This window comes from Pipistrellus kuhlii, unplaced genomic scaffold, assembly GCF_014108245.1.
Source record: "Pipistrellus kuhlii isolate mPipKuh1 unplaced genomic scaffold, mPipKuh1.p scaffold_m20_p_19, whole genome shotgun sequence".
Lineage (NCBI taxonomy): Eukaryota > Metazoa > Chordata > Mammalia > Chiroptera > Vespertilionidae > Pipistrellus > Pipistrellus kuhlii.
The window spans coordinates 16,493,387-16,504,622 of NW_023425504.1; the positions used below are offsets into that span (position 1 = coordinate 16,493,387).

The 11,236-nt window shown below is 41.4% G+C and overlaps 1 pseudogene; it reads right to left on the reverse strand.

The window, feature by feature from the left end:
• Positions 1-1,055: 1,055 nt before the first annotated feature.
• Positions 1,056-1,457, reverse strand: LOC118721959 (annotated as a pseudogene).
• Between the last annotated feature and the right edge of the window lie 9,779 nt (positions 1,458-11,236).

An 11,236-nucleotide genomic window follows, 5' to 3' on the forward strand; every position in this document is an offset into this window, starting at 1 on the left:
CCACAGCCAATAAGGAGGAAATATGCTAATTGCCTGCTCCACCCTCAAAGATGGCAACCCCCACAGCCACAAGATGGCAGTGCCCAGTCCTGTCAGCCCCACCACCCTCTGGAGTTCCTCAGTTCCCTCAGCCCCCAGCCTCCAAGGGCCAGCCCGAGGCACAGGTAAGCCTCAGATGGTGGCTTCCCAGCTACCCAGGGCTGGCCTGAGGCACTGCTCAGCCACCCAGGGTTGCCCGACGCTCAGGTAACCAGCACCAGTAGAGGCTTGTGTTGCCGGCAGTGGCAGCAGCAGAGGTGTGATGGGGCGTCACTTTCCCCTGATCGCCGTGTTGCCTACCACCACTAAGGGCTTCTGGACCATAAGAGGGAGCAGGCTGGGCTGAGCAATCCCCACTCCAGTGCATGAATTTTTACGCATTGGGCCTCTAGTTTCTTACAAAAATGAGTGAGCCTGTGACCTACCTGAGACCATCATAATAACCCAACAATATGACCCAGTGGTGGCCCAGTGGTGAGCATGTCATCTTTACATGCAATCAGTCTTCCTCAGGATTTTTCAGCAGGAGGTGGTGAAGTGTCTCTGATCTCTAGTCAAGTAAAGGTGAAGGATATCAAAAAACTATAAAGATATAACTCTAAGGATGCCAGAGGCTATTTTCTCCATCAAATAGAAAAGCCTGAGGGGAGGAATCTAATAAAGAAGCCAATGGGAGAGAGGAGCAGAAGAAAAAGAAGAGAAAAAAGGAGACCCCGAGACCCTAATTTACATACTTGAGATTCCTAGAATTGCCCTGTTTTTGCAGCCTTCCTTCCTTCCTTCCTTCCTTTCTTCCTTCCTTCCTTTCTCTCTTTCTTGATTCAGAGAGTTACCCTATATACTTTCTTTAAAAAAAAAAAAAAAAGAGAGAGTTGGTTTAATTCCAGGCTGTACAGAATTCCAGATAGAACAAAGACTGAAGAACACACTTTAAGAGGATTCTGGGCTGGGTTTACTCTGAGCTCACAGCTAGGGTGACATCTGAAGAGATGAGACACTGCATGATTTTTTCTTCCACAAAAGTTTATTCTTAAATGTATAGCAGGCTCCAAGACAACACTTCATTCTAGCTATAGGTGGCAAGATATGTTATGACAGGAAATCCAGATGTTCAAATAGGAATGGAATTCAGGATCACCATTGCCCCAGGCCCAAGGAATAGCTCACTTTTTGCCAGATTTCTTTATTCCACCTATGGCCAGGGGGCCCTTCCCTGCTGCCTTCTCTTTTAGCTCCTCAAATATCTTCTGCTCCTCTTTTTGCTTCTGTTTGAATCCCTTATCTCCCTAGTCCATCTCCTTGGCCTGCTTTAGTGGCTTCTTCTTGCTACTTTTGCCTGCCGAACATGGTGCACATGGTGCCTGCTGCCATTTCCCCAGACCCTGACACTGGAAGCTCCCTATATACTTTGAATACATTCATTTACCTTCTAAGCTACTTGGAGTTGGATTTATGTCTCTTACAATAGAAAGAAACCAGACTAATAGACAGATGATCAAAATTATAAGGCCAATCTTTGAATTGTATTTCATTTTATTTTTTTTATTTATTTTAATCTTTGTGTTTTATAATCTGTAAAATACAAGGTGTAGCTCATTTGACCTTCATGTAAACTCTGTGAGCATGGAAGGATGAATATTAGCACAGGTATGTCTTCTTTACATCAGATGGTACGCTTCATAAGGAAAAAATCTGTATCTTTTAAAAATCGTATAATTAGCCGAAACCGGTTTGGCTCAGTGGGTAGAGCGTCAGCCTGTGGACTGAAAGATCCCAGGTTCGATTCTGGTCAAGGGCATGTACCTTGGTTGTAGGCACATCCCCAATAGGGGATGTGCAAGAGGCAGCTAATCGATTATTCTCTCTCATCGGTGTTTCTAACTCTCTATCCCTCTCTCTTCCTCTCTGTAAAAAAAAAAAAAAAAATCAATAAAATATATATTTAAAAATTGTATAATTATCCTGGAGTCAACTATATTTTAGAAGTAATAAAATTTAGGCTCAGGAGATATGAGTAAGCCAAGGTTATACAAATGGTAAGTGGCTGGTCAACAACTGATTCCCTTTCACTTCAGTATTTTCTGTTTTATGAGAGGCTATTTGATATTGAAGACACAGAGGTGAACAAGTTCTAGTCCCTGTTCTCAAAGACTTCAGAATCCAGTGCAATGGTCCACAAAGATGAATTGGATTCTGATATATCACATACCATCCTATTAAAATTGCTGGCCTAGTGGTAGGTTTATATTAACTACTGTGGGGTGTCCCTCAGCCCAGCCTGCACCCTCTCCAATCAGGGACCCCACGAGGGATGTTCAACTGAACATTTAGTCAGATATCCCTTTCACAATCCAGGACTGCTGGCTCCCAACTGCTCACTTGCCTGCCTTCTTGATTGCCCCTATTCTCTTCTGCCTGCCAGCCTGATCACCCCTTAACCACTCTCCTGCCAGCCTGATCAATGCCTGTTCCCCTGCTAGCCCAATCGTCCCCAACTGCCTTCCCCTGACAGCCCAGTCACCCCAAAATGCTCTCCCTTCCATATTCCTTCTTTATTAGATAGGTTTTTTTTTTTCTTTAACATATTGGATAGTGTACCCACAGTGGTCTTCAGAAACCAGTAAAAATGTAAACCCAAACTAAAAGTGTCATAAAATAAACTTAAACAGGAATTTTATGAGACCTTGGAAAGGTGATATCATGTGGTTGTTTCTTCCCTTTTTCCTTCTCTTGATGTTTCATCTTTTTTCCTTTCTTTTTTCCTTTTATTCCTTTTCTGTCCTCTCTTTCTCTTAACTTTTCTGTTGGTAGAATTGTCAGTACTTGAATCTGTCTTGCTTCCAGAAGACAAAGAAGAGGGAAACAGTCTTCTGAAGAAAAAGGTGATCTATGTTGGGATTGGTAGTTTTCTGGTTTTGCTCTTTTCCTGGTTTCTTTGTCATTTCTTCCGGCTCCATAATCTTCAGGACTTGCGCGTGAGCACTTCTTATTCATGTCTATGAAACTTCCCTGCCTTGGTGAAAACTAGGGGAAAAGGCCTTCCTCCATGGGCTCAAGCCCTGCCCAAGATGCTGAGGAACCAGAGTTGGGAGCACCCACCACCGCCCTTGCAGAGCCAACCTCCGGACCTTGGGGTACTCCCCAGTAATGTAACTGCAATGTCCAGGTTAGCCTTCAGAAATTAGTTCTAAGTTACTTCTGATGTGAAACCCTACCTCAGACATTTCCTTTGCGGTTTCTAAAGATTTTAAACAAAACCCATTTACCTCTCTAACCTGGCCAGAAGTTTCTACCCAATGGGAGAGGTTTGCTGGGCAGCATAGCCCAGATATCACCACTCACCTCCAATCACTCGACTGGCATCAAGGGAAGTTTCAAGACTATAGTATGGGGAAATCACTCCATGGGGGTGCAGCCTGACACCCCAGGCTGCCTCTGGGAGAGAATAGCTCTGGGGGTAGCATCTGCCTCCCAGGCCTACACCCTCCAGCTGCAGATAGGAGCTGATCACTGGGGGGTAGAGGGCTGATGTATAGGCAGCCCAGGTGTCTCCCAGGCCCACAGCCCAAGCAGGGACAAGCACCATGTACGGCGCCTCGCAGGCCCAAGGCTGGGGCTAGGAGAGGATCACTTGTGCCTTGCAGGCCCAAGCTGGGGCCGACAGCTGAATGCATTTCACATGCCGTGTGGACAGCGGATCTCCAGCATGGGCAACGGATCAGACTGCCCATGCACGGGAGCCTCCCAGGCCCAAGGTGCAGGCAGTGGATCATGCTGGCCTTTTGCGGGTGCCTCACAGGCCCACGGCTCCGGCCGGTTCTGGCAGCAGATCGCGCCAGCCGTGCATGGGCACCTTGAATGCCCTCAGTCCGGGGCAATACTGGCCGTGCTGGGATCGGGGTGGGCAGCCTATTACACCAGCCATGCACGGGCGCCTCATAGGCCCACAGCCCGAGCTGTGCGGGACAGTGACTTGCACTGGTTATGTGGGGGCACCTCCCAGGCCCACAGACCAGGATGGGGCTGGGAGAGGATTGCAGTGGGGGGAGGGTGTCACAGCAGTCTCCCAGGCCAACAGGCTGTGCCGCTCGCTGCCTGCTCTCAGCAGCAGTCTTCCCTGGGTCTGGGGGACTCCAGTGGGCCTGAGAGGACTGGGCGCCACCATCTTGTGTCTATGGGCACCTCCATTTTGTTGTGGAGTGATGGTTAATTTGTATATTACTCTTTTATTTGTATATTACTCTTTTATTAGATAGGATGGACTGGCAGGTGATTAATTAGTTGTGTTGCTGCACTCTGTATCTCTACTTCCAATGGTCTTCTTCAGAGATGACATATTGGGGTATTTAAAAGATTGTAATCTTGAGGCAAGTATAACTTGGTCAAATCATAGTTCTGCTACTTATGAGCTCTATTAGTTCTAGAAGGTTTATACGGTAATCATTTTGTGTTTTACTTATCTGACAGAATTAGGTAGGTGTGGAAGCTAATGTAAATTGTTACAATGTAAAGCACTTAGCCAGAATGTTGCAATGTAATACATTTTGTTTTATTTTATTTTTTTAAATATATTTTTATTGATTTCAGGGAAGAAGGGAGAGGGAGAGAGAGATAAAAACATCAGTGATGAGAGAGAATCATTGATCGGCTGCCTCCTGCACATCGCACACTAGGGATAGAGCCCATAACTTGGGCATGTGCCCTTGACTGGAATGAACCCAAGACCCTTCAGTCCACAGGCTGATGCTCTATCCACAGAGCCAAACCAGCTGCAATGTAATACATTTTAAATGCTGCTTTTGTTTTTTCCTATCTCTAAATTAAAATAAAGAATAAGAATTACCATCAGGTGATTAAATAAGCAAAAAAAGTATGATCTATAGTAAATAGAAGGTATACACAATGTTATGATTGTACTAGAGTCCTGGTTCATGAGATTCGTGCACTGGGGGCAGAGGGGTCCCTCAGCCCGGTCTGCATTCTGGACACATCAGGGGATGTCTGCCTGCTGACAGTCAGACATCTCTCTCACAGTCCAGGGCTCTTGAAGTCTGGGACCCTTCACTCCTTATCGCCTGCCTGTAGTGGAGGTGGGAGAGACTCCCACCACCTGCTGAGCTTGCCAGCCTCAAGCCCAGCTTCTGGCTCAGTGGCACTCCCTTTGTGGGAGTGCACTGACCACCAGGAGGCAGCTCCTGTGTTAAGTGTCTGCCCCCAGGTGGTCAGTGCCCATCATAGAAACTGGTCATTCTGCCATTCCATCGATGCATATTACGTTTTATTATATAGGAATTTTCACGATTAAATAAGAAAGGCTTACTGAGATAATTTTTATGACTTTACTACTAAATATCTTTATTTATTTCTGCTTTGACATTAATAGTGATACAACAACCACATTATTTGCAATAGCTAGTCTCTGAAACTTGCATGGTTAATATATTATAAAAGTTAAAATGCATTACAAAGTATATTGTTAATTCTATAATTAAGTTAAAGCACAGCATTGCAAGCTCTGTTCCCCCCCCCCCATTTACTTCTCTTTTGAAAATAACACTATTAAAACTTCTTTTGAGGTGTGATATTACTTAAGTCTGAATATGAATCTAGAAGTATTCCATGAATTAAGTATCTTGTTAATTTATAATAATTATCTTTACTTTTCTATTCTAATTTTCAAGATATTTGAATAGCAAATTAGTATGCGTTGATTAAAATTCTAAATTGATGAAGGCTATTAATTTTGGAAGCATAAATTGTATGCAAAATATGTCCCACAAAGACTTCTTTATTTCCAATGGAAGGGAAGGGTGACATCTGTAATACTTTCAACAATAAAGATAAATTTTAAAAAAGACTTCTTTATTCCAGAGTAGGATGATCCAGTCCGGTGATCAAGATGTATACAGATCAGAGAGCAGCTTCAGCCCTATAAAATTTTTCTTTGGGGAGAAATAAAGAGCTGTCTTCAGAGGCTGCCATTCTTAGCACTGTTCATGAATACTTTGAATAGTTGTTCAGCTCTAGTGAATGTGTTTAATGTTGATAACTATTATAGATATTTTGGTTTGTTAAAGAATTCTTTTGTTTCATAACATTGCCATAGTATAATTCAGGTGTCTGCAAACTTCAGCCCATGAACAAAATCCAGCCTATAATCCAATTTTGTAAAGTTTTCATGGAACACAGCTACTCATGCCCAATCATTTCTGTATTGACCACTTCCTTGGCTATGGTGGCAAAGTTGTGACTGAGATAAGAGGGTCCTTTATAGGAAAGGTTTTCTGACTTCTCGTCTAAATCTTTCAAGCCATTACATCATTTCTCTAATATTTTGATTCTGCCCCACTCCACTGGAAACTTTACTAGTACAAATTTTACTTGGAGCCCCCTTTCAACTATATTAGCATATTTTCACTTTCCCCCCCGCCCTCAAATTCCATTAGACTTAGAATAGACCCATTGGCCATATCTAATAACTATATATTCATTCCATGCTTAAATGTTCTATTTGAGGTTTCATAAACTTCTTTGAAATCTTTTAGCAGACTTCTTCTAATCCTTATTATCCTAAACCTTTCGTGCATGTCAATTATGGTCAACCCCACCAAGAAAGAAGTTCTCTTCCATTTTTTTTTTTTTGCTCTGATATGTAATAAATTCTACTTATCCTATCTTTTTATAGTCTTCTTTAGCTCATCTTCTTCCTCTTGCTTGTGTGAATGTTCTCCTTGGATATCTTCTATGAATCACTCCAACATTTGCCACTCTGGTATGTAAATTATTTCAAACTGAAAAGAATCAAGGTACAAAAGTCTCAGGAAGAATCTTTGACTTTCCCCCTTATTGCCTAAAAGAATTTAGACAAAGACTTGTTCCAGGTAGGAGCTATCATCATAGAGGATTATGTTTTAATATGATAGGAAGGAACCTAGAAGGCCCATCTGATCAACATCTTCTCTGTGTCTCATTGTTCAAGATGGCCTGCTATACATTTGTTTACAAAACATTAATTCTCTTCATCTCCCTGTGACTTGCCTCACTTCCCACTCTTTAATTCTGAATGTCATTTATATCTCATTTTGCCTCACTGTCTCTGAAATTTAATGCTTATGAGAATTCCCCTTGCATATTGAAACTTGTTTTTTTCTCCTGTTAATACAATGTATGCCATTTTAATTATTCAACCAGCCAGAAAAACTAAGAGAAGAAGGGGGTAAGTTTCCTAGTCCCTTGACAATATTCATATAAAACATAAATTTTTCATTACTTTAACCATCCTATCTATGACTGCTGGCTCCAAAAAAAGATCACCAACAAAAATATGTTGGTAAAAAAAAACACAAAACTAAATATATTACTTGTTGTAATAAGGGAAAATACAACCTTGACAGAATCTTAGTAGTATCTTATAAGGGGCAAGTCAAAGGCAGATATTTATAGAGTTTGGGGGTTTGGCTTAAGGCACCTCTTTCAATACAAGGATCTGACAGGAATTGTGCAAACTTTGTAATATAGATTTTTAGATTGATGAATATAGCAAAACAAGAATCTTTTAAAATGTATTTTATTGATTTTTTTATAGAGAGGAAGGGAGAGGGATCGAGAGCTAGAAACATCGATGGGAGAGAAACATCGACCAGCTGCCTCCTGCACACCCCCATCAGGGATGTGCCTGCAACCACTGTACATGCCCTTGACGGGAATCAAACCTGGGACTCCTCAGTCTGCAGGCTGACGCTGAGTCAAACCGGTTTCAACAAAGCAAGAGTTTTGAAGTACATTTTGTGGAGTAATCATTTTATAAGTGAACAATTTGCCCTTTAGTGATCTATCAATCTGAGAATGGGTTATTTACTCTGAATAGTAACCTCTTGACTTGGGAAGAGCATCTAACTGAGCAAACTTATTGTTCATATAAAATAATTTTTCAGAAAGTTAAAAAAATAATAAAGTTACTTACAAATTTATTTTTATAGGAAAAATTTCCCAGAATAGTAATGTTAATATTGACAGCCTTAGTTCTTGATCCTATTAAGCAATATGCTTGCAGGAAGTTTGTTCTCACTTCTACTCTAACTTTCACACACCACTACAAAACACAGTCTTGTTTACTCTGGCTACCTACTACACCTCCTATTTCCAGTTTCCATTTTATTGATGTTAGTTATGTTTTAGAAATCTCAAGTTTGAAGCCTAGGAACTCTAATTCCTCTTTATTTTTAAAATATATTTTTTTATTGATTTCAGAGAGGAAGGGAGAGTGAGAGATTGAAACATCATTGATGAGAGAGAATCACTGATTGGCTGCCTCCTGCATGCCCCCTACTGAGGATCGAGCTCACAACCCAAGCATGTACCCTTGACTGGAATCTATCCTGGGGCTCTCCAGTCTGCAAGCCAATGCTCACACCAGCTAGGGCTATCTAATTTCTCTTTCAAAATGGCTCTGAAGGGGAGCAATATTTTCCATGCCCAAAATGCTTCTTTGTTGTAAGAATTGTGTTTAGCTAAAGTTATTTTTAAGAAACAGCAGACAAAGGAGAAATCCTAAAAAGTGAGTAGAAGTAGCCCTTTTGTAAGAGGTATTTACATTTATAAGGGAAATATCCACTTGTAAGTGTATCTCTCTGTACCAGGAAATATAATCACTAGAAACTCATATCTGTGGAGAAAGTCTTGGGCTTGAATCTACATAACAAACTTACCCTTGTTTACTGTGCTTTTCCTGGTAAACTTTCGTAACCGACTCCCCCATTTCCAAAAATTTCTTTATTTAAATCTTTATTGTTGAGAGTATTACAGATGCCCCCCTCTCCATCACCATCCCCCCCTCCCTGTTTCCCATTCCACCCCAAGTATTCATCACCCTATTGTGTGCTTCCATATGTAATGCATACATGCATATAAATTCTTTGGTTAATCTCTTCTTTCCCTCTCTCCCCCTGTCCTCTGAGTTTCATCAGTCTGTTCCATGTTTTTCTTCTTCTTCCTCTTCTTAAAGAATACCCTTCAACATTTCATGTAATACTGGTTTGGTGGTGATAAATTCCTTTAGCTTTTTCTTGTCTGTGAAGCTCTTTATCTGTTAAACAGCCATGTACAATTTAAAGAATGGTGCCAAGTGGAAAGGTTTGACAATTACTCCTCCTTTTGCCTGGCCACCCCCCCTCTTCGCTCTCCTAGTACTGCCCCCTGCCAGTGCCTCCAAGAATGACCACTGCTACAGGGCTGCTGGCCAGAGCCTGCCCCTCTGAGGCCTGCGGAACACTGCAAAGCTTCCATGGCTATAGTCCCAGGAAACAATCATGCCCTCCTCCCCTAATCAGCACCTACTCCCTGTGAGGGTACCCGTGGGCTTAAAAATAATAATCCCTTCCCGTTTAGACATCACTTCCTTGATGAAACATTTCTAGGTTTATTAGCTCAGAACCTCCTCGTGACAACCCAGTGAGTTAGGCGGAGAAGAGATTACAATTCCCATGGTATATGCGAACGTAATCAGAAATGAAGCTCAGAGAGGAAAAGTGTCAAGCCCAGTGGTTCCCAAGGTGCAGCACATGCCCCACAGTGAGGGGGAGGGGAGTTTGATTTTAAGTGGGGGCAATTCGAGAATGAGTTAGCAGTGAGTTTTTTGCATTTCTTATGGTTCTAGGAGGCTTCATCTACAGCGTGTCCTACATAATAACAGGCTAATATCTAAATGACTGAATGGTGGAATGACCGGTCACTATGATGCACGCTGACCACCAGGGAGCAGACACTCAATGCAGGAGCTGCTCCCTGCTGGTCAGTGTGCTCCCACAGGGGAGCACGGCTCACCCAGAAGCTGGGCTCATGGCTGGCAAGCACAGCAGCAAGGGTGGGAGCCTCTCCCACCTCTGTGGCAATGCTAAAGATGTCTGACTAATGGTTTAGGCCAACTAAGCCATCAGTTGGACATCTTTCCTGGGCCCCTGGACTGCTAGAGGGTGCAGGCCAGGCTGAGGGACCCCCCAAGTGCACGAATTTAGTGCACTGGGCCTCTAGTATATCAACAAAACCCTCTCCACTCTCTATAACATGGCTTCCAGAATGTAGGAGAGCTACCTTTCAAGGACAACTATAATGTACCAAGCTTGATTCTCAGCTCTGCCCTTTAATGTATAATTGAGTATTTATATCCATTGCCCCTACCAGAATTTCAAAATACTGTAATATTATCTCTTTTTCTGAATGATAATACCAGTTCTGGATATCTTATAATATTCTTAAGGCAGGGTCCAATCTTGGCTCATAGAACAGTTTCTGATGAATGAATGTGTCAATGAATGAGCACATTAATAAATAAGCCAATCAATTCCAAGCTATTACTAAATCTCTATGAACCTCTGAAATGTTCTTATGTATATAATAGAAATAGGAAAAATATCTAGTACTTTATATTATTAATTTGATATCCTTAACTCAAGCGCTCTTTACAAAGTACTACCACATTAATTTCTTTGAATCACTACTTCATACAACCCTACCACTGACAAGTACTTACAATATTGTTACATAATTTTCTCTTTCTTTACCTAATTTTCCCCACTAGATTGTGCATTTGTTAAAGGCTGAGGCTTGATGTTTTAAATACCATCCCAGATCTTTCATTATGAAAAACTCATAGGAAGTCTTTATGAATGCTTCTAGAGTAAATAAAGTAGCCTGGGTCGTTGAAATTTTTAAAAATGAACCTAACCATAACTGCCCTCAAGTATCTGAGTAGAAAATTTAATGATAAACTTACTTTCAAAATTTTCCCACTCTAAAGATTTCCACTCTATTATTAAATTGTATCATGTTAAAAGTTAGCTTTTCATAGGAAATGAATTTCTCAGAGTAAGTTAACTGAGCCAGTTGATTTGTGGCTGGCTATGTCTACAAATGTAAGTGAAACAGAAATTTGAGTAATTGTTTTGTCAATGTAGAGCACCCTTACAGTTTATTTTTTACTTAAATAGTACAGGTAATTGTCTCAAATCTAAAAAGAATAACCCTGAATTTGTTCCTCACATGACATAGAACTGATTTGCTGTAAAATGGAAAATTAGAGCTCAAACAAAGATACTAGTACAAGGGTACTAGTTCTGTGTCAAAAGAAAGTAGTTTTAAATGCTTTACCCTATAAAACATCTACATGATATACACCTTGAGGAGAACATGATTGAAGACT